Source organism: Oreochromis aureus, linkage group 15, assembly GCF_013358895.1.
Source record: "Oreochromis aureus strain Israel breed Guangdong linkage group 15, ZZ_aureus, whole genome shotgun sequence".
NCBI lineage: Eukaryota > Metazoa > Chordata > Actinopteri > Cichliformes > Cichlidae > Oreochromis > Oreochromis aureus.
Window position 1 is genome coordinate 29,742,983 of NC_052956.1, and position 22,392 is coordinate 29,765,374.

Consider the following 22,392-nt stretch of genomic DNA (forward strand, 5'->3'; position numbering starts at 1 on the left):
TCCAGCTCTTCAAACTTTCAGTTATGGTCTAAAGGGAATCTTTGAAGTTTTTACTTATTTCCTCTCATAATTTGAAATTCCCTACATACTTGCAACAACAGTGAATGCAAAAATTAAACACTGCCAAAGCATTATGACTTCAGTACTTGTAACCACTACGAATGCCATAAATGCTCTGTTCTGTAAGCACAGAAGCCCCACCAACCTGGTCTTCAAACCTGTATGTGAGAGGCAGCCAATCACAACAGTGGGTCAAAGAGAGTAAAGCCTTACAGAGGGAACAGCTAAGCCAGCATGTTAGTTTGTAAAGTGCAAAGTTAGTCTAGTGGAGACTTGAGCAAATTAAACACATTTAATTAAGATTACATGTGATATTTATGGTTTGATTAAAAATTTACAGATGCATCTCGATATCAGAAGCACTTCTATATTGGTATCAGCCATTATCACCCCTGCTGACACTAGCTGATATACAGTAAATAAAATACTGATGTCAGGGGCTGATGCATTTGCTGTCTACCACCAATTTTGCTTTGGCTATACATTTTCATAGGCAGTGAGATGAAGAGCTAAAACACAAAACTCAAAAGGTGAAGCATCTACAGAAACCAAACAAATGAGAAAGCAATACTGGTATCATCTATCGTTCAAACTGTTGCATCGGCCCTGAATTTCACAACCATGTTTGCCTACTTGAAAAAGATTCTGCTGCAAGAAGTTAAATTCTACTTTCAGGACACACTTCTTATATTTAGTGTATCATCAGTTAGGCTACGTTCACACTGCAGGCGAAAGCGCATCAAATCCGACTTTTCTGACCCTATGCGACCCATATCCGATCATGGTATGACAGTGTGAATGGCACAAATCCGATATTTTCAAATCCAATCTGGGTCACTTTCGTATTTGGTACTGAATCCGATACATATCTGATGTTTTAGAAAGCGACTGCTGTTTGAACGGTCATGTCGCATAAAATCCGTCTTTTACGTCACTGACACAAGACAGACGCCAATTATCAGCGCCGGAGAAGCGTCTGAGAAGACATCGTGAACGCTTCCTGGCCATCCAGTGTAGATGTTAGTGAAACTGTTGGGAACACAACGTGAACATTTTATTTGTACTGTATAATCTGCAGATTCTGACAGAAATCTGCAACTATCCTTTGAAGCACCGCTCCTCTAAAACAGCAATAAGGATAATTATTAGGTTATTTACATTATTATGTAAATAACAAAATAACTTAAAGCAAAAATTTCGAAACGTAAAGTCCGAAGTCAAACAATATCGTTTGCTCTGGGTCTAAACAGAGCGCGTTGTGTGTGACATCTTCTTTTGCGCATGCAGGCCGCTTTGAGCGTTCACACTAGAGCGCATTTGCTGTCGCATTTTATTTGTAGTGTGAACAAGCAGACAAAAAAAAATTGGATTTGATCAAAAAAATCGGAATTGAGCATTAAGACCTGCAGTGTGAACGTAGCCTTAGTTAGCTTGTATTAGTAAACACTTTTCTGTATAGTTCAAAATACAATAAACACCATGGGCTCCAAACCAGGATTAAAGAAAGAAAGAAAGAGAGTATGTTTTAAAAGATCGAGTTGGCTGGTAGGTTGTACTTCATTCAACGTATAAGCTTTACTCATACCCGGGAACTTGCCAAAGCAACCACACTTTACTACTAGCCACTGTGCAACGTCTCGAGCAGTCAACGCACTGCAAAATACCTTTTCTATAATCCCACTTCTCCACCCATTATCCTGCTGTGTGAAAGAAGCACAAGCAGACAAAAGTGAACGCAGCAGCCATGAGAACTTCAAAGTGTTAGTTCATGACAGCCATGTTTTGTCTTCTCCCACACTTTTCTTCTAACCACACTCTTTCGAAACAGCTTTCAGTGGGAGGTTCAAATATGCCAATCACAACATTGTGACACATGAAGCACACCCTGTTGTGTTCGACGCCAGTCAATGCTAAAGAGGAATTAGTGATACATCTCAACAGCAATCCTAACATGAGATTTAAAAGTGAAATCATTTACAGACACTTAAATACACTTACTTAATGATGAGAGAAATCATGAGTGTACTTCAACCTCACTGGCATCTTATTTCAGCCAAGAAGCAGCTGTTTTTGCCTTATCTGTGAAATGAGGATGTGTAATGTCATAACTTCAAAGTTGTAAATCAGTTCTGCAAAACATCCGTCTATAGCTGAAAGCAGTAGGAGGACCTATTTGCTACTGTCAATCGTAGGGTGTCAACTGCAAAGAAGTGCTGAAGCTCCTGAGAGACTTTATAAAAATCCATAGCAGGCAACATGAAGTCAAAGCTGAAGGTCTCCTTAGAAGAGTACTACCAGCATAGACAGTCATGTTTTCATCTAAAAAAGAAAATATATTTTCTTTCACAAAGATACAACTTATGATATTCTCCACTTATGAAATACTTTTCTTTCCAGGTCCCCTTGAAAGAGAAGAACCATTAAAGTCTTGATAAAACTTGTCCATTACATAAGAATCTAAAATAACTGTCAGTGCTTTCTTTTGTCTTCTGAAATACAAGCAAATGGAAAGCTTTGCAAGTATGCCACCAGACTGTGGAATTCATTTAGAGGGTGTCGAAAAGAAGCACAAAGTGCAGCTTGATGAGCGACTAACTGCAAACCAGAGGAAAACAGTGTGCTGCATCTCAGATTACATGTTTAGAGTAAAGCCTACTACTCCAGTAAAGCATGCTTCGTCTCCACCAGCACATGAAGCTAATAAACCCACAAGAAAATGAATCCTTTTAAGTCGTCATCTTTGGGAAACTAATATATTATCAGTGTATATTTACCTGTTTGACTTACAGGCTAAGAGGATGCATGAGTGCAGGGAGCCAGAGGGCAACAGTCTACAATTTAAGCCCCACTCAGAGGGCTGCAGCACAGCCGTTGTGGGAACAACGGGGAAGGAAATTCGCTGTTTGGCGGCTGACCCAGTTACAGGTCAACAGTGTGGTTAGATTGTTTCCCGGCTTCAAAAAAAAGGTCCACACCTCTTCACTCTAGGTAATTATAGGTCCGTGAGCGGCCCGTGTATTAGGGGTTGCTCTGACAGGAGCAGATCAGTGCTTGCTGTCCCTGAAGGCAGCAGTGGAATGGGGCCTGAGGCAGCACAGATAGAGACAAAGTTCCCATTGCTCAGGGTGTTATTCACTGTGCCAAAGCATTGACCCAAAGCCCCACATTCATTTCTGGCAGTAGCAGGCCTTGCCATGGTACATCAATGGAGTCATTCACTATGCAAGACTGAATGCTCCTAAAAATGTCCAAATCAATTAAAGTTTAAATAAAAGGGGAATAAATCATCAACAGGAGCTCTTGGCAGCAATATCAGTCCAGCACCTGATGCTTGTGCAACCCCTCCCCCCCAAAAAAAGGTTAGCTGACAAAAAACAAAACAAAAACACACCGTGAACAACAAAATGTCATGTCGTACTGTCTACTGATTACAGATAGTGGAATGCATGATGGTGATTGTTTAGGACAGTGCTGATCTTGTCATGTCAAGTCTTCAAATAACTGATCTTCTGCAGAAATGGTAGCTCAAACACTAAAAACATACAGCTTGAATCTGAAACATCCTCTGCAGCTTTAAGGAGTAGCACAGCAGCACTGCATGAAATATTTCTGCTGTGTCTTGGTCCAGCAAAACCTAAACAAATAAAGGCGTTAATTTGTAGCCTGTCCCTCCCTCACCCCCCAAAATCACATGTAAGTGTAAGTTTGTGTGTGCATTAAGCAAACACACTAACACAGGCATGGACTTGTCATACTTGAAAACATCATGCACAGTCAGTTACTGCTAAACGCACTCACAGGACCAGTATCCACTCCTGTGATTCATGACTGTGGCAAATTATTCTCAGAACAGCAAAGCAAGCTGCTTACTTACCGACTTAGAATAATGTTGCACATAAGCAACATATTTACAACACAGAGCTCTCAGTAAGGCCAATCAAATCAGTTTAATTACACTTCAGATAGCAAGGAATGCACTAAAGAAAACACAAAGCTGTAGATCAAATGTGCTGTACTACACAGTGTAAGATTTATGATTATGCTGAGCTATAATGCAACTTGCAGCCGTCTGCTTCCATTTATTCACATTATTGTGTATTACTCACATATACATGTTCTTAAAGAACACAACCTGACTCATACTTTTTGCTCCGTTTCATTTCATTTCGATGCAATGACTTGACCAATCACAGGCCTTACCTTGCCTCCCACAGACCATAGAAATGCATGGAAATTTTACTGAGGAGACTAGTCTTAACAAAAGAGCTCTCAAGTCATCACATAAGCTGCGACCACCTGAATCAAAGTGATTTCTCACCATATTAATGTCACAAGTCAGAGTAAAATAAACTTTAAGATAAACTGCAATTGTGTCAAAAGGAAACTTGAGACAACTGAAGACTGCCTTAAAACATCCTGATCCTTCATCTTGTAAAATAAGAAATAAGAGTGCAAATCTTAAGTCTTATTATCTGTTTATACACTGTATGAATGACTGGTCCAGACAATAATATTACTTCTTCAAGAATTACACTTCTCACACTAAAGTGAACATTACTTGTCAACGCATTAACAATAAATTGTACACACACACACACACACACGCGCGCACACGCACACACACACTCCAGACAATGCCTCCTGAACAGAAACAAACTACACACATTAAGTACAGAATCCAAACTGCCATCCACTGTGCCATGAAGCTTGGGCCTCAAAGGCCATGCAGAGCTGGAATCAACTCTGCTCAGCTTTTAGCTGCTCGCTTTCGAAAATAGGGACATGAAACTGTTCATGTGCAAGCGTGCGTGTGCGTGTGTGTGCAGGAAATCAAAAATTCTTCAGGACCGCAGCCTGCAGATGGTGGTTGATTGGAAGCAGGCAAGAGCACCAGCTCCCCAGGTTAACCAACCCCTCCCAAGGCACTGTGGGAAACTGGGAGGTCTTAGAAGTGCAAAGACATGCCTCTCTTGAGAGGCCTCTCTGTGCAACCATGGACTGACAGCTTTTTCCAACTTTTTGCTTTCTTCTGTAAACACCTTAAATAACAGGTAAAACGGCTGACCCATTGTGTCCATCTTTGCCAAATAAGGGGAGGAAAGGAAATGAACTCACCTCCTTTAAAAAAAAAAAAAAAAAAAAAAAATCCTCCTCCACTCCTCTACCTATCTCTTCAGTACAAAATGTCTGTGGGCGGCACATTGCTGAGCTCATTAGCCAGGTTTTTAGAGTACAAACGTGTGTGTTCCATCACGCAGCCAGCCTACAGCTTATTTCACCTGCAACCACCTCGGCCACGAGCAGGATGGTGGCAGGATGCTAATCCATTAACAAATCTAATCAAAAATACAACTGTAGCTATGCTGCTAGCTGACAACAGTTATTTCCAACCTGTAGCTTTTAAAGGCCTGAAAAGGGGGAAAAAAATAATAATAAAAAAGTAAGACAATAAACTGTTTATCTGTAGTAATCCTGGCAGGTCATTAAGAACACATCAACTATGGCAGACTGATTTAGTTGAGGTGCTCACTGTTACCTTTCCTAAGCAGGTTTATGCCATTTCCACACTGGCTTACTTTTCAAAGCTGTGAGCTATGTTCATCTTTTATATACAGTCTGTGGCCAAAACATAACCTGTATTAAGCATTGCAAAGCTACTGAGTTGACTTCTTCAATTCCTTTTCGTAGTGCAAACTCCTGCGACAAGACAAAAGAATTTCTATGTTTACTTCTCTTGCAAACACTTTTAAAACATGTCAAAAAGCTTGAAAATCTTTGAAACTTTGAAGACGCTTACTTGCCAACAATGGGGAGAAAATAAAAACTGCTTACAGACAACTTATTGAAAAATGAGAAGCTAGTTACTATAAACTAACCTGTCTTCCAACTGTATATCCATATGTGGAAACAAATTATGAGAACGTCAACTATCCACAACTACATAAACAGGCTTAGCCTCACATAGCTGTGTCGTTTCCTCTCTAACCCCGAATGGTCAGGGTAGATGGTCGCCTACCCTAAATCTGGTGCAGTAGCAATTTTTTTCCTTTCAGCGGAAGTTTGTCCCGCCTACTGTGTGCTGTTCATGGGAGAATCGGCGGCCTTCACCAACTATAAAGTTGCATGAGATTATTAACAGTACCAGGACAACAATGACTGAGTGATTCAAAAAAGACATGAAAGATAAGGTGGTGTTATTAAATTATGTTCGCCAATAAGAGAGATTCTGATTAAGATCAGATCAGTATTTAATTCAGAAATCCAGTTTATTCTTGCAACTGTGTGGTGCATAGGATAATGGTAGCTGCCTCACTCCAACATTAGCATTATTGTTTTATTATTAGCCATAGCAGATAGCCATTAGGAAGAGCAAATGAAGTAATGAGACCATAAATCACCTAATGTGGCTATCTGATAAGGGTACCCTCAGCTGCTCAGTGGGGTTGTCATAGTGAATGGATGCATCATTTGGTTTTGAAAAGATTTTATGATCGATGTGCTTCCTGACACAGTTTCCCATTTATCTGTGCTTGGCACTGGCACTAGGAATACACTAGTTTGTGAGTGGTCAGTGAATGGTTTTGATGGCATGGACACAGGGCTACTGGCCCATGGATATGTATATTAACAACCTAGAATACTTTGCTTAATATTATACCGCAAAGTAACATTTAAAGAGTCACTGTTCATTATTGAAATGGAAAAAAAATAAATAAATTGTATGTAACACTAATTAACTCCCCCCCCCCAATTATAATTAATCTCAACATCAGAACTAAAATACACTGTGTGTGTGAAACACCATCAAGGTTTTAAATCCTGCCGTATACTTTTCTTCTATTTTTGGATGGTGTTCATCCATCTTTTCCTTTTCTGGCAACTGGCATCTTCATTTCTTATCAAATTACATTCTTTCTATATGGCTGACTTCGACAAGAGAAACAATGCTGTCAGACACACTGACAGCATTATTTGTTTAGCAGAGTACTCTGCATTCCTTCTGAATAGGAAAGGTTAGGGTCACAGTGTGAACCACATTGACATGCAAAAATGACATCCCGAGGGCTGCTCCATAGCTGATCACAGGACGTTCATTTACTAACAGATTGCTGAGTCACTCAGCATAGTGGCTCCAAACAGATACCAGTTTGCAGTCATTTCAGATGTGTACTGCAGGCCTGAATTCTTCTAAGACTTTCCTATGCAGTGCAGTCATACTGACATTTAACTTGCCAGTTTCGTAATATAGTTCATTGCAAGAGTTGCTTGTATTTGCTGCATTTACCACTAATGAGTCAGCTTCATATGTGCCACTGGCTCCTTCAGTTCACAAAACAAGAATTAGGTACAACCTGGATAGGTCGCCAATCCATCACAAGGCCAACACAGAAAAAGGTTTTAAACGATCATGCTTTTTTCACCGTTTGAGGGAATAATGTATATGAAAAGAGGGTGAAAGAGGATAAATTTTCACATCAGGATGATAATCATCTACATGTTTCAAAATCCATAATATGCTATGTCAAGGGCCAGCTGAAGGCTTTGCCGTGTCCCTGACAGTCCCGTGTATGAAACATTGAAAGCCTGTGGACTGACTCGCTCTATCCAGGCACCTACTTGCCTAAACTACAAGGAGAATTTTCACTGGAGTGGTATGAACACACCTGAAGTGAAACATTTCCTTCTGTTTGCAAAATATGAGAAACTGTGGAAAACACGCATTTCTTATTCCCCAAATTGAAGTGAGTTTGCATGTTCATATGGCTTAAGAAAAATCATGAAGTGAATAGCAGCAAAGGGGTGTCATACCAGGCCAAATGTGCATGACTGATTTTCCTTCCCCAGTTAGGTTTTAAATCATAAACGTTTCTTATGTAAATTTGAAATTCGTTTCAAATGTCATTGAATTTGTTTCAAAACATGATGAAAAGAAGATATAAAGCATATGAAGAACCAATCGGAACATACACAAAAATAAGAATTTACATTTACAATTTACATTGTCATTTACAGTGATGAATCAGTCAAAGAAACACCTCTTTAGTGAAACTGTGCAACAATCCTCCACCACTGAGAGCAGTTGTTTTTGCAGACCCTCCTCCCCGCTTTAACTTTCCTTAGGCATTACATGTCAGGACCACAGCCCAAGCTTAAAATAGAACCCTCAACAACATGAAAAGCCTTATCCTAAACCACTAATCTTTTTGTCTGCCTTCCTCCAGGGAAATCGGAATTAAAAGAGAGGGTGCGAGCAATCTACAAAGCAAAAATTAATAAGTGAAAACAAAGTGTAAAGCAACGAGGGCCTCAGCAGGGCACTGTGTTTTTCCTTACATTGTGGAAACATTAATTGTCAGCTGACAAGTCCCAACACACATACTCTCATTGAGCAGGTACGTTAGAAACTATAAGCTAAACTTTCCGAGCCTAGTCTCAGGAAAGAGAGATGGAAAACTAATCTCTATCTTTAAACCAATCAGCAAAGCAGCAGTGTCCAAACCATGTGACTGTGCTTTCACACTTTACAGGGCCAGCATGCTTAGGAGGGAAATGCTGTACAGATCATTGGCAGTCACTGCAAACTGTGCAGTTTTCACCCAAATACAGCCAGAGGCCAAGAGGAGGGTGGGGACTTATAACCAATCCAAGCTGAGACTGCTAGTAAAAAAAAAAAAAAATAAAATAAAACAGCAACTCAAACCTTTAAAATGGGTATATGAAGCTGTTGGATGAATATCTGAACACTTTATACCACAGAAGTGCACACAGTCTGACTCTGGTGTGACCAAACAGCTATTCATTTTCTGCTCCATATATTATTTATTATTCCCATCACTGCACGTCTTAGTGCATCCTGTTGTATTTGGACAGCCGCTAAGTTAGTTTTGTCACAGAAAAAAAGAAAAGAAAAAGAAAAATCTTCACATCTATTCCCAAAACTACAAGCTGCAACAACTACATGTGGGATGGCAAATCGCAAACTCTGGAAAACGACAAGCACAAGGATGCAACAGATCTGCATTTGGTGTGTAAGCATGAGGAAGGACGACAAGAGAAGATAGATAAAGACATGTTCCTGTGTCCCACGCGATGGCCGACAGGTTCAGTGACTCGCCTCCGAGTCACCAAGAGCCCCCTGCTCTTCCTGTTCCTTTAATCCAAAACCTCACTGCACTTTTTCACAGATAGTGTGTGCAGTGACAACTGTACACTGCACACACTGTATATCTTTGACAACCACAGTGTACATAAACCTTCAAAACAGCTTTGAGTTTATTTACTGTCTGTCAACTAATTATTTCATCCCTACTGGTGGATATCCAGGGTTTCCCCACACGCACTTTCATGGCAGCCCAAACATATTTTGAAGGCCCTTTGTTTATTTTGTTTTTCATCCCTCGACCTATCAGTTTGCTATTGGACATTGGCCACATTGTCATATTAAAAGTTCAGATGCTACTAAACTATTACTAAACTGCTAAAGCTAAAGATCATTGCAATAGCTCCTGTTTCTCACCTAGCTGGCTAAGTCCCAGCTGTAAAGGGCTGACACCACACAATTTCAGAGCCAATGACCTACAGGCAGGCTGGTCAGGTTGCTGCCTATGCCAGTCTGCTGTCTTGAGTCTCCTGAACCATTTTGCTCTGGACATGTGCTGTGGTTAAAAAGACTACTCTGACACACACAGGAGGTGGAAAATTAGTGCCACTATTCTTTAGTTTACAACACCCACAGAACAGAACAGAAACTACCATCACCAAAACTTCAACACTTAAAGTGTTAAGAAGTAAATTTTCAGTTTGAAAGAAGTCATTTTGCAATCATCAACATTTCAAATTAAGATTTTTTCCCCCAAAATTGTTTTTATAAGTTTTAAAATTAATGTTTTTAATCACAGGAGTGACGCAAACATGAAAGTGAGGGAAACTAAGCATGCACTGCTTGACTGTTGATAACTTAGGTTAACTGTGCAGGAGGTTTTGGCAGGTAGTTGTCAATCACTAGGAGGACTAACCCTGGTTCCATGCATTTGTCCATTTACAGCTGTCAAGTGGTCACTGTGTTCTGCCTCCCAAATGCAGCTGAGGCCAGAATGAAGAACGTTTCAAAGAAAACAGAGGCTCAACAACTCCAAATCCACTGGTCAAGTAGAAATAATCCATCTGCATGTGCATGGACAGTAAAGAGTTACAAATCAAAATATTTATCAAGTTTATTTTAGTTGCTTACTTGTACGGTTGCATGCAAATGGTTAGGTACAAAAGACTTAAATGAGTGAAATGATTCTCAAAAGGCAAAAAATAACAGCTGGAGAAAATTTCAACACTTTAGAAATTCTCTGTGTTCTCTTGCATCACCAACAAAATGCACCAGCTAGAATCATCCATTCATTTCTGCATATTATACTGAAAGTAAATTTGAAAAAAAAAAAAAAAAAAAACTTGAAAAAAAATTATTCAATTGTTTTTTTAAACATAAAAATATTTTAAACATAAAAATTCAGAATTTCAGTTTCTAATCACTTTTTCAAATTGATAAAACTTTTGACCCTTACTTGGCTCCATATATTAAGGAGCAGCTGAAGGTTTTGTAATGCCCTGACAGTCCCCTGCAGACTCGTGGACAACTAAACTGCATATGTTGCTTTTCTACTACCGTATTTTTCGTACCATAAGGTGCATTAAACAAAACAGTCTGATAAGTCAAACTTTACTCAACTCATTTTTCTTGCTTCCTCCTCTTCCGTACCATTGATTCATTAATGTTGAATTCTCTCTTTATCGAGTGGAAAAAAGTTAGTGTTCATTCTCCAGCTTCACTGTGGTTAACATAGCTATGCCGCTAGCGATCACATAGCACATCATTATATACCAGCTAGTCTAACTTCAGTAACCCTTCAAAAGTCACTGCTGTTTAGTTTTCTGTCTTCATTTATGTTGGAAGTGATAGGAGAGGTTTAATCTTTTCAGAAATCTCTCAGTCAGAACATAGTATAAGATTCAGCACACAGTGGGGAGGACAAGTGGAGTTTGGACCCCGATTATTCCGTGAGGCTCCTGACTACGGTAGCCGTGATGCTCCGACAATCCATCAAGTGGTGCGGCTTACCAAAGTCGTATTAAAACATTTTTTGACAGATTTTTGCGTGCCTTGTAGTCCGAAAAATACGGTATCTCAATACACTTGAAGACAGGATTGTCTTTTTGGTGGAAAAAAAAAAAGTTGTTCCTGGATAACAAAATATACAAGACAGAAAAACCAGCAGATAAACAAAGGAACTTGGTGTGCTGAATGGAGCCTGTATACAACTACAAGTCATACAGTGACTCATGGACATGTGGCAGAAGTAACCTGCTGGCTGCTCTAAAAACAACTGAACACCAGCTTAGTTGTTAAGTGGAAGAGAACATTGCATAAGCAGACTATGAATTACATTCATCAGCTGCAAGAAATTTTAAGCCAGTTAAATTTTACTAAGATGTGCACCTTTCTTCCTTTCACAACTGACAGTTTTTGTCCTCTTACAGAAAGACAGTAAAAAAAAAAAAACTAAGGAAAATCCAAGTGATGTGAAAACCAATCTGATGAGAGGTTGGAAGTAGATGAACTCTGTTGGGGGGTGGACCAAAAAAAGAAAAGGGTTCAGAAACAGTTGGTTCTGATACATTTTCTGCCAGAAGTTTCAAAGACCACTTGGCTTTACTGTCCAGCTGCATGGCAGCAGATTCCTCCACTACATGTTTCTCAGTGATTGATTATTTGGCAGCTTGAGGGTCAAGGCAGCAACTTCAGCCTCATTAGTGGCTGCTTAGACTTGGGAATTTATTGGACTGTGCTTACCTTTGCATCCTACAAATCAAATCAGGGTGTGACAAAAGCTGAAGCTTTAGTACTATAGCCAAAAAAAATAAAATCATATTCTGAAATCATAACTAAATACAATATTTTGAAAGCAAAGGTTTTTCAGATTGAGAGTAGAAAGGTGTAATGACTGGTGAGACATTTCCAACAGACGACATTTGACAATCATGAGTAAGATTGTCAGTCTGGACTGAACAGTCTGACTCTGACTAATACCTGGTTTATAGAGTGGTATCTTAACCATTCCTTGAAATAACAAAGCAACACACACAATAAAAGACATAAATACCAGACATAACTTCTATGTCAATCTCATTCCAGAGCCCCACCTTCAACAGCCCCCCCCCGCCCCCCACACACACACAAACACCTTTTTTGTCAGTAGTGCAACAATACAGACACGCTAACAGAGCAAGCCATCTCCTGCCGAGATCCCACCCAATATTTCCTGCAAAACAAAAATCTTTAGGTGCTGAAATGGTCCAGGTTATTTATGCTACTTATCTTTAAAGTTCTGATAACTTTTTGACCTCTTTGATGTCAAGACATCCATTACAAACTAGAGACAAATCATAGATGAAGTTTTGTATCTATTTTCATTATTGAGAAATCTGTAACAAGTGATCTGTGTGTGTGTGTGTGTGTGTGTGTGTGTGTGTGTGTGTGTGTGTGTGTGTGTGTGTGTGTGTGTGTGTGTGTGTGTGTGTGTAGGGAGTGCAGAATTATTAGGCAAATGAGTATTTTGTCCACATCATCCTCTTCATGCATGTTGTCTTACTCCAAGCTGTATAGGCTCGAAAGCCTACTACCAATTAAGCATATTAGGTGATGTGCATCTCTGTAATGAAAGGGGTGTGGTCTAATGACATCAACACCCTATATCAGGTGTGCATAATTATTAGGCAACTTCCTTTCCTTTGGCAAAATGGGTCAAAAGAAGGACTTGACAGGCTCAGACAAGTCAAAAATAGTGAGATATCTTGCAGAGGGATGCAGCAGTCTTAAAATTGCAAAGCTTCTGAAGCGTGATCATCGAACAATCAAGCGTTTCATTCAAAATAGTCAACAGGGTCGCAAGAAGCGTGTGGAAAAACCAAGGTGCAAAATAACTGCCCATGAACTGAGAAAAGTCAAGCGTGCAGCTGCCAAGATGCCACTTGCCACCAGTTTGGCCATATTTCAGAGCTGCAACATCACTGGAGTGCCCAAAAGCACAAGGTGTGCAATACTCAGAGACATGGCCAAGGTAAGAAAGGCTGAAAGACGACCACCACTGAACAAGACACACAAGCTGAAACGTCAAGACTGGGCCAAGAAATATCTCAAGACTGATTTTTCTAAGGTTTTATGGACTGATGAAATGAGAGTGAGTCTTGATGGGCCAGATGGATGGGCCCGTGGCTGGATTGGTAAAGGGCAGAGAGCTCCAGTCCGACTCAGACGTCAGCAAGGTGGAGGTGGAGTACTGGTTTGGGCTGGTATCATCAAAGATGAGCTTGTGGGGCCTTTTCGGGTTGAGGATGGAGTCAAGCTCAACTCCCAGTCCTACTGCCAGTTTCTGGAAGACGCCTTCTTCAGGCAGTGGTACAGGAAGAAGTCTGCATCCTTCAAGAAAAACATGATTTTCATGCAGGACAATGCTCCATCACACGCGTCCAAGTACTCCACAGCGTGGCTGGCAAGAAAGGGTATAAAAGAAGAAAAACTAATAATGACATGGCCTCCTTGTTCACCTGATCTGAACCCCATTGAGAACCTGTGGTCCATCATCAAATGTGAGATTTACAAGGAGGGAAAACAGTACACCTCTCTGAACAGTGTCTGGGAGGCTGTGGTTGCTGCTGCACGCAATGTTGATGGTGAACAGATCAAAACACTGACAGAATCCATGGATGGCAGGCTTTTGAGTGTCCTTGCAAAGAAAGGTGGCTATATTGGTCGCTGATTTGTTTTGGTTTTGTTTTTGAATGTCAGAAATGTATATTTGTGAATGTGGAGATGTTATATTGGTTTCACTGGTGAAAATAAATAATTGAAATGGGTATATATTTGTTTTTTGTTAAGTTGCCTAATAATTATGCAAAGTAATACTCACCTGCACACAGAGATATCCCCCTAAAATAGCTAAAACTAAAAACAAACTAAAAACTACTTCCAAAAACATTCAGCTTTGATATTAATGAGTTTTTTGGGTTCATTGAGAACATGGTTGTTGTTCAATAATAAAATTATTCCTCAAAAATACAACTTGCCTAATAATTCTGCACTCCCTGTATGCTCTGAATGTGCAATTGTAATCTTACTTATCCCAGTACATTTACAGCTATCTACTCTTCACTGTTCAAGAAACTCTGAGTGCCCTGCTAAAGGCACATCCACTGAGGAGGAGGAAGCATTTCCCATCCATCTCTGGGATTCAAATCGGTGACCTTCTGGCTCACTGCAGTCAGAGCTTGGGTGGCAGTTGCATCTCTCACCATTCGCTGCAAGGCAAGTGTACACAATAAGACTTCTATGAGACTGCTAGCACTCAGATGCTTGGTGATGACATGGCAAGTATGCAGCAGCCAAATCTTCGCCCTTTATTACCTTACGAAATGCACTTACTGTATGTCATCATGCTCTTTGAAGTACACAGACAGAGGGATATTAACAGTACTTCTATCTTTGGGCAGCTCAATCTATCTTTTCAACCCACTTCTGAGGGTGTTATCAGGTGGGGAAAAAGGCCATTGTGAAGCCTTTTAACCACACTTTTAACAGGTTTTTCATGTAGATTTAGGTTGTGAGGCTAAAGCAACAAATTTAGGCTCTTTCCAGAATAGGTGCCTCTCAGATTTCCTTTGAAGAAAGTGGAATCACAAATCAAACAGTTATTTTTGTGATTTGTTGAACAAATCCAAGCTTTTAAAATTTGGTGCAAGAAGAAGTAGACATCAATGCATCCCTGCATGATTGTATTGCTAGACCTCTGTCTGCTTGGCTAAGGAAAAAAACCCTCCACCGGAAATACTTCCTGCAGCTGTTAGGAGTATCATTCCCCCACCTTGAGGCCAACCAAAAGACAAATAGCAGCCAAGTCATGTGACTCTTCTGCTACTGAGATGCCATTCAGTTTTATTCTACCCTTCTAAAAACATTCAAGTCATACTTGTCTCCTACAGCGAGCGAGCCCCTTTCACCCACATCATTGTAATGGACTTGTAATACAAGCCATTTGTTGTCATTATAACCCTACAAATCACTATAACCACAAACTAAGCTTTCAGCCATCAGTGGTCAGTTTATCTGGGCCACATTAAAGATTTCTCACTACCTGTGTCTAAGTATTCTAAGCCATTATTATTAATATAAAATCACTACAATCGTTGATGATTTTCTCTGGCATAGAAACATAAAAGTGGGAGTTTAACTTTTTAATTTTATATTTTTAAGGGATTTAAAAAAATTTTTTTAGCTCAAACCTTAATCAACTAATAATATCTTGTACTTTGTAGCTGGCCAATCTGTTGTAGAAATCCAAATTTGTTCTACGCGTGCCATTAATGTAAGGGTAAGAGATAGGGGTGGGTTTCTATGGATCACATACATGGATCACAGCTACACACGTGTTAAAAAACCAAACCAAAAAACCCCAAAACTGGATGATGTTGCTAAGGAACTATTAGATAGACCCACATAATTGCACCTTACAATTAAATTATTATGCACATTACCAAAAGGACAACAATGTTAAGCAAGTAACATCAAACCACAGCAAACTAAAAGTTAATGGCAATAATATTTCTACAATTCTTGAATAGGCCATTTGCAAGTTTAATGTAGCTTAATGTAGCCCCTACCACTGCACCAGTAACTAGAACTGAGAGGAAACTGCTCACAGGCCTCCATCACCTAACTAATACACGAGATACTGTGGTCTAAGAAGCAGCTGACATTGGTCACTTACTTTCTTAACTGATACCTGGTGGGTGGAGTTATGGCAGTATTTCATAAGTGCTTCTCATGTTATATGATAAACACTAATAAGTAAAACACACAAGTGCCTCTAGGTTGCATCCCTGGCAGCTTGCTATCTAACAAGATATAACACGCAATTTGGAATATTTGGAAAGTCTAAAGTGCTTTTTTTAACCTCCTAATTGAAGCTAGGTTAAACATGGCCCAGACCTGTCTCTGCACTGAACACAGCCAGAGGACTCCTGGAAAGAGGGCAAACACTCATCCTGTGTTTAAAAGCTAGGTGTCTCATAATGGCAGATCTGAAAAAAATAGAGGATGGGTAAACTTGTTTTACATCCCTTCATGTATGTTTACAGCTTAATGTAAATAAAATGCAGTCAAAGTTCATTTGTGAAGCCGTGACACCATGTGTGCAACGGGTAGCTGGGGTGATGACCATCACTGTGTTAGCACAGATAAGTGTGTGTTTTTTTTTGTTGAGCCATTTCTCTTAATCTTTGTGAGAAAATCATTCCTTATAAAATTATTCCCAGAGTAATGTTTAACTCTAAGAACACTACTGGGAGGAGATCATAACAAAGCTGTCTATCATCATAACAATGTAAAGGTAAACACCCTGTTAGCTATTTGAAGAAATATAATATTAGCTTAAGTATTGAACTGTTGCTTTAAGGAACTCAAGGCTGAAAGGTCAGAATTTCCCAACAGCCTCTTCACCATAAAAGTATGTTTTTTAAAACAGTAAAAGGTTCTTAAGATAGAAGAAATTTGATCAACACTGAAGGCTTATTGAAAAGGTAACCCCTAAGCTCATCATCTATGAGGGGTTTTTTTAAACATGCTTTGCATTTTCCTCTGTTGAGCAGAAAATGCAAATAAAGGATTGATTTAGAACAAAAAAAATTAACAAGGTATATGAGATCTTGAAGCCAGATATCTCAGAACCAAGGTGCTAATCAATAAGCCTATAAATTCTCCAGATATATTGTTTACTGCAGTAAATGTGCACAAATTGTGATAAGAGTTACATCTACCACCATCTTAAGGATACTGTGAAATGCAATCATCAGTGTGCAGTACTTCATGGTTTCCTGGATACATGCCTCTCTTTTCCCACACATCCAGTTTTCCTGGCCTGCAGAGGACAGGAGGGACAACACAGCATCGGTTCTGCAAAGACTGGCACCAACAGGTGTGCCTAGGGGGGTGTCAGCATCAGCCTGGCCTGGTCCACTGCACGGACATCAGCCAAACCACACACATACACACACCAGAACCCAAGGCAGTACATTCCTCTAAGGAATACCACAGCACAGCGGCTCTGTTGTGACATCTCTAACCAGGCGCTGAGGCAGGCCAGTAGGTTTGGGGGACAAAAGGGCAAGAGATGAGAGAGAGAAGAAAAGGTTATGGGGGTAGGTATGAGAATGATGAGGTGACTGGACTCCATGATCTAGAGATATCCCAACACAGTCTCTACTTGTGTGCTATACATTGAAAGGAAGTTTCCTCTGATCAGTGAGCAAGCACAGGAAAACCTTTCAAACAAAGGGAGACCCTGTGTCACTAGGAGAAAGAGCAAAGGTCTCAGGGAACAAGCTTATCTGTTTGCAGTGGTGTTGTGTAATCACCAGGGGATGGGTTCTCTACGTCTTATGGGAACTAAGACTTTCTACCCCCAACCATCTCAGGTAGCTCTATCTTAAGTTCAGAAAGATGCAAAGCGTCCGCAAAGCCAGAGTCTAATTTAATAGACCACTACTAGCTGAAGAATTTCAGAGAGACCCACACAGGCAGTTGCCCTTGGCAAAGCTACACTGAACCACAACAAACAAAGACTTTCAGCTGGGTGGACTCGGTTGTCCACCACGCCCTGACAATATGTTTTCAGAGTGAGACAGTGGGGGAGTATAAGAGCCTGGGGCCCTTGCTATTACTGATAGGACAACCAGATCAAAGCCCTTTCCCATAGTTAGTGAGCACAAAAAACCTGAGAGAGATGAAAGACCATCAGCAGATTGTGGGAGAAATGATGAAGTACAGGGCAGTCCCTGGATGGCACTTCCAAACAGCTTTCTGCACTGCCTCTGCAAGTCAAAGTTGGCGGGAGTAAGAGGGATGCAGGGGCAGATCCTGTCCACAGAATAAGCACAGTGACATGACAGTCCCAACCTGCAATACCATCCATGCAGAATACAAGCTGGGAGGTCAGTTTACAATCTTCTTATTCAGAGTACACCGATTCAGTGGAGACACCAGAAGAAAAATAGATTGAAAGAGACATGAAAGTCTAGTAAAACTTGCACCTCTAAATCAAATCAGTGCCATTCCCTTTATCGTGAATTTATGTAAACCTATTTTTCGCCATTGCTAATTTTACTTATGTGTGCAGAAACTGTTCATCTGTGGAAACTGAAGCAACCTCAGGAAATGTAATGCTTGACTTGAATATAGCTTTAAAAAGGGAGTTTACTATGCAGTGTTTCTTGACTTGTGAAGGTCATCACTGGAAATTTGACAGCTTATTCTTAAATGAACACAAAACTTCAGCAATCATCTATGACCATGTTCAAAGAAACATTTGAACTTTGTTCAAAATTTGTGCATTTTTTTTAGTTCTGGTTTCATTATAAATTTTGTTCTCTGTTATATAAAAGAATAGGAATTTTATTTGAAGAAAAGAACAATTAGCAGCAAAATACTGTCAGCAAATTTTAGAATCCCAGAGTCAGACTTTTCCCAAAGAAACTTTGAATTTGTTCCACTAGCTCAATAGCCAAAAGCCCTTCATAATTTAGCTGTGGGATTAAAAAAAACAGAGGTTCCACATATATTCTAGCCAGCCACCAAAGAAAGGAAGAAGGGAAAAAAAACATTTAGCTTCAGGATGTCAGGTAAGGTCAGGACATGCGTGTAGTATTTAGTTATTTATTTGTTTATTATACAGATTAAAGGAAGTAAGAGTAATGTCCACATAACTTGTAAACTCCCCATATTACCCTTTGTGGGGTTCCCTTGGTCCTTTATTGTGCTGTATAGCCTTTGAGTGCAGGTCAAACATCTGCCAGTAGCAGTGTATCAAATACTACTGTCTAATAAATAAAATAAAATAAAATAAAATAAAATAAAATAAAATAAAATAAAATAAAATAAAATAAAATAAAATAAACAAGGACACTAATATACTCCATTGGTTGAGCAGATGACCCATATGCCAAAAGGTTACTGCAGACTCCCACATTTGAGTCCTGGGCCATTCACAAAACTGATAATTACATCTACATCAATGCACAGTTTTAATGCAATCCTTGAAATTCTTGCTCATAGTGAGTGGTCTGAATGTTGGGGTTGTCTCACTATTACTATACGGTCTTTACCTTACAAAGCACCTCGAGGCGACTGTGCTTGTGATTTATATAAATAAAATTACATTTAACTAAAACTCAATCCTATGCTCCTCTGACAAAACCTGAATGTATGTGAAAATACAAAGTGTGGAGTTTCAGAAAGAAATGTAAAGGGAGAGGAAGTGTTTGTGTCAAGCACACATATCCTGCAGTGGAGGCTACGGTCTGCATGACTGTGAGGAGCACAGAGGCCAAAGATAACCACTGAACCATCTTCCTGTATGCTGTCACACAGAGGTTACGTAAAAAAAAAGCAGCACATGCAGCAGTCCTGTGAAAGTACAGTAACATATAACACCTGAGATTTGTGACGAAAGTGACTGCAGAAAAACAAATGACAAGGATATCTGTAATTCATACTTAATATTTAGCTTGTTTGTGAAAGTTGAACAGCACCAGATTGCACTGAAAAGGGGGTCTAGGAAAAGGCACAGGCGGCCAATTTGAAATCTGAGAGATGTGTGGTTGAAAATTCAAAACAGCCATTAGCTGATGTGGAAGAATGTGATACTGCTAGCATGAGCCTCTAGTATGAGCCTCTAGTTATAAACTATGAAGGAATTAACACTAACTTCGTAAAGAATATACATGAAAAGAAAGCAGAAGGACCAAACACAACTTTTATAGACCAAAAGGACATCAAATACTGAATAATGAGTAAATATTGTCAAACTGAATCCTAGAATTTGTTGGTTCTTGCATCTGGTTCTATGTGAAAGTAAAACAACCAAAAGCACAACTCCAACAACAGGAAGTAAACAAGTTTTCTGTATGCTCAAGTGATTGCATTCTATTATCATGCTGTTGTAACAATGCATTTTGTTGTCATTCAGAAGAAAGACAGACCTAATCCTTACTGGTCTGCTGCTTCTATTGACCAATAAATCACAAAAGAGAAGCAAGGCTGGAAATTAACGCTTCAAGCACAACACTGATCCCACTAACAATGCGAAAGTGTCTCAAGAGCTGCACTGCTGTCTTTCCAAACATGCCTGTTTAACACACCAGCGGCTCTGGTTCCAATTAGTTTAAATGCTGCATCCAAAGGGAGCCGGCCGGGGAGCTCCACAATATTCCTTTAATTGACGGTTGTGCTACTATCCTATTTCATAGCAGACTTTCTGCAGAGGAGACTTGAAAAGCACTTCATTAGCATGAAAAGCTCCTCTTTAATTATTCCATCGTACTCAACTCTGATTTACAAGTGCTATTACACGGGATGTCTATTTTGAGTTAATTTATTTAGCTGAACAATTCCCTGGCCTGTAAACTCTGCTAATACTGGAGTTGATGTGCTCTTGTCTCCAAGAGCTAATGAACGCAGACAATAGCAATTTTAGTCAATAATTCTTCACACCATTGACATGGGAAAGTTTCTGCATTTGTTGACTTGTTTTTATTTCTTTCATCACTGGGGAGTTATTACTAACAAAATGAACAGCAGTAACTTCACAACCATCCAAATGTAATTAAAGTATTTTATTGGTTTGCTGGAGATCAAAACATCTATCCATCTTACACATAATATGTAAATCAACACTATATTCTTCTTTTAAAATGCACTGCAATGCACACTTTGGAATTCATGAGCCACATAATGAAGCAAGCAGTATACAGCTTTAGTTTCTGTACCAGTGGGTGTTGCTTTCTGTTTAGGAGTATGCTTGCTCTCACCTACTTTAGGTACCCCACTGAATGTGGAGCTAAACAGTTGTTTTTGTATGTTTGCAAGAGTTTTAAACTTAACCGCAAGTTGATACGATTTAAAAAAAAAAAAAAAAAAAAAAAAAAAAAAGCTCACACATACTTTTCCTGTTGACTTCGCCCTTTCACTGAAATACTTACTAAGAAGCTTTTATTCCACTTACACTAATATAACTTGTAGCCCTCATCCAGTAGTACCTACTCAACTAAACTGAGTACCACCTAATGTGCGTGGGGTCACTATAGCAACTTAGCCAAAAGTCCAGAGACATCATTTGTGTGATGTCTCTGGCTTTTTGTCGAAACTCGGTGACCACAGTGTTGTTTTTGTGCAGCCATTTCCCTCAGTGTTGGGGTTTCAAAAATTGCGCTTTTGATTTTCGTGAATGAGTCACTCTAATGACTCATCGAGTGACGCCACTGACTGGCCAATCGTTGGCATCAGTGGTGGGTGATGTCACATGTCCGAATTGCCTTAAATTGCTTGGAACCGCGGCCCAGTAAGTATTAAAAAAAGAACATGCTACCAGACACTACTACTCAATGAAAACCCCAAAAAAAACCCTTGAGTCAGGGCGAGCCAAGCTGACTTCACCTGTCTTGCCAGCACTGCTCCACATACGTGTTTGGAGGTGGGAGCAGGGAACTAGTGAAAATGTAAACAAAAGTATGTAGCAAAGACTCAGTGAGCTCAACTCAGTTGACTAGTGCGGACTACTGCAAATAGTATGTAACATTTGTAAAAGACGATTTAAGTCAATCCTAATATTGTCTTACATATAAAGAATGACTCCAAGTCTGAAGCTTAGAAGGCAATCAGTTAGCTATCTTTTTTTTTTTTTAAATAACAGAAATTGACTCAGTCTAAAAATATATCATTCTTGCATACGTTCACCATCAACTGTAACCATGTATGAGCCTATTAAAATGAATTTAGACAGAACTAATAGAGTACTGACCAGGATGATCAGGCCTGGGTTTGTTTATTTATTTCTAGATAGTTTTGCAGCATCAGAGTTACCCAAGTAGTTCTAGGTCTGTGTCAGTTAAGGGAAGTTAAGGCAGAGATCTTAGAGAAGTAGAAAGCAATAAGAGCTGAAACCCAGAAACCCAAGTCAGAGGCAACATGATGGGGGAGGGGTAGCGTACATAGAGTCTCCAAGTTGCAGTTCACTCTTCTTATGTTGTCTGATGTGCATAACGACCAATGCCACTGAAGAGGCAAGCTACGACAACACCTTTAACAGCAAAGCATTTGAAAATTGGGCCAACAAAGTGGAACTGAAAGTCAAGAACCCAGAAATGCAAAAACCAACAGACCACAGCAGCACTGGGTAAAGCTGCCTCATGTAACTTTCACCTGAACTTAGAAGTAAGGAAGAGTTCACTTTTAAA

General features: G+C 39.7%; 1 protein-coding gene across 3 annotated transcripts in view; it reads right to left on the reverse strand.

Moving 5' to 3' along the window:
* tab2 (TGF-beta activated kinase 1 (MAP3K7) binding protein 2) overlaps positions 1 to 22,392 on the reverse strand; it is a 40,336-nt gene that overhangs the window by 12,242 nt on the left and 5,702 nt on the right. The window lies entirely within an intron of this gene.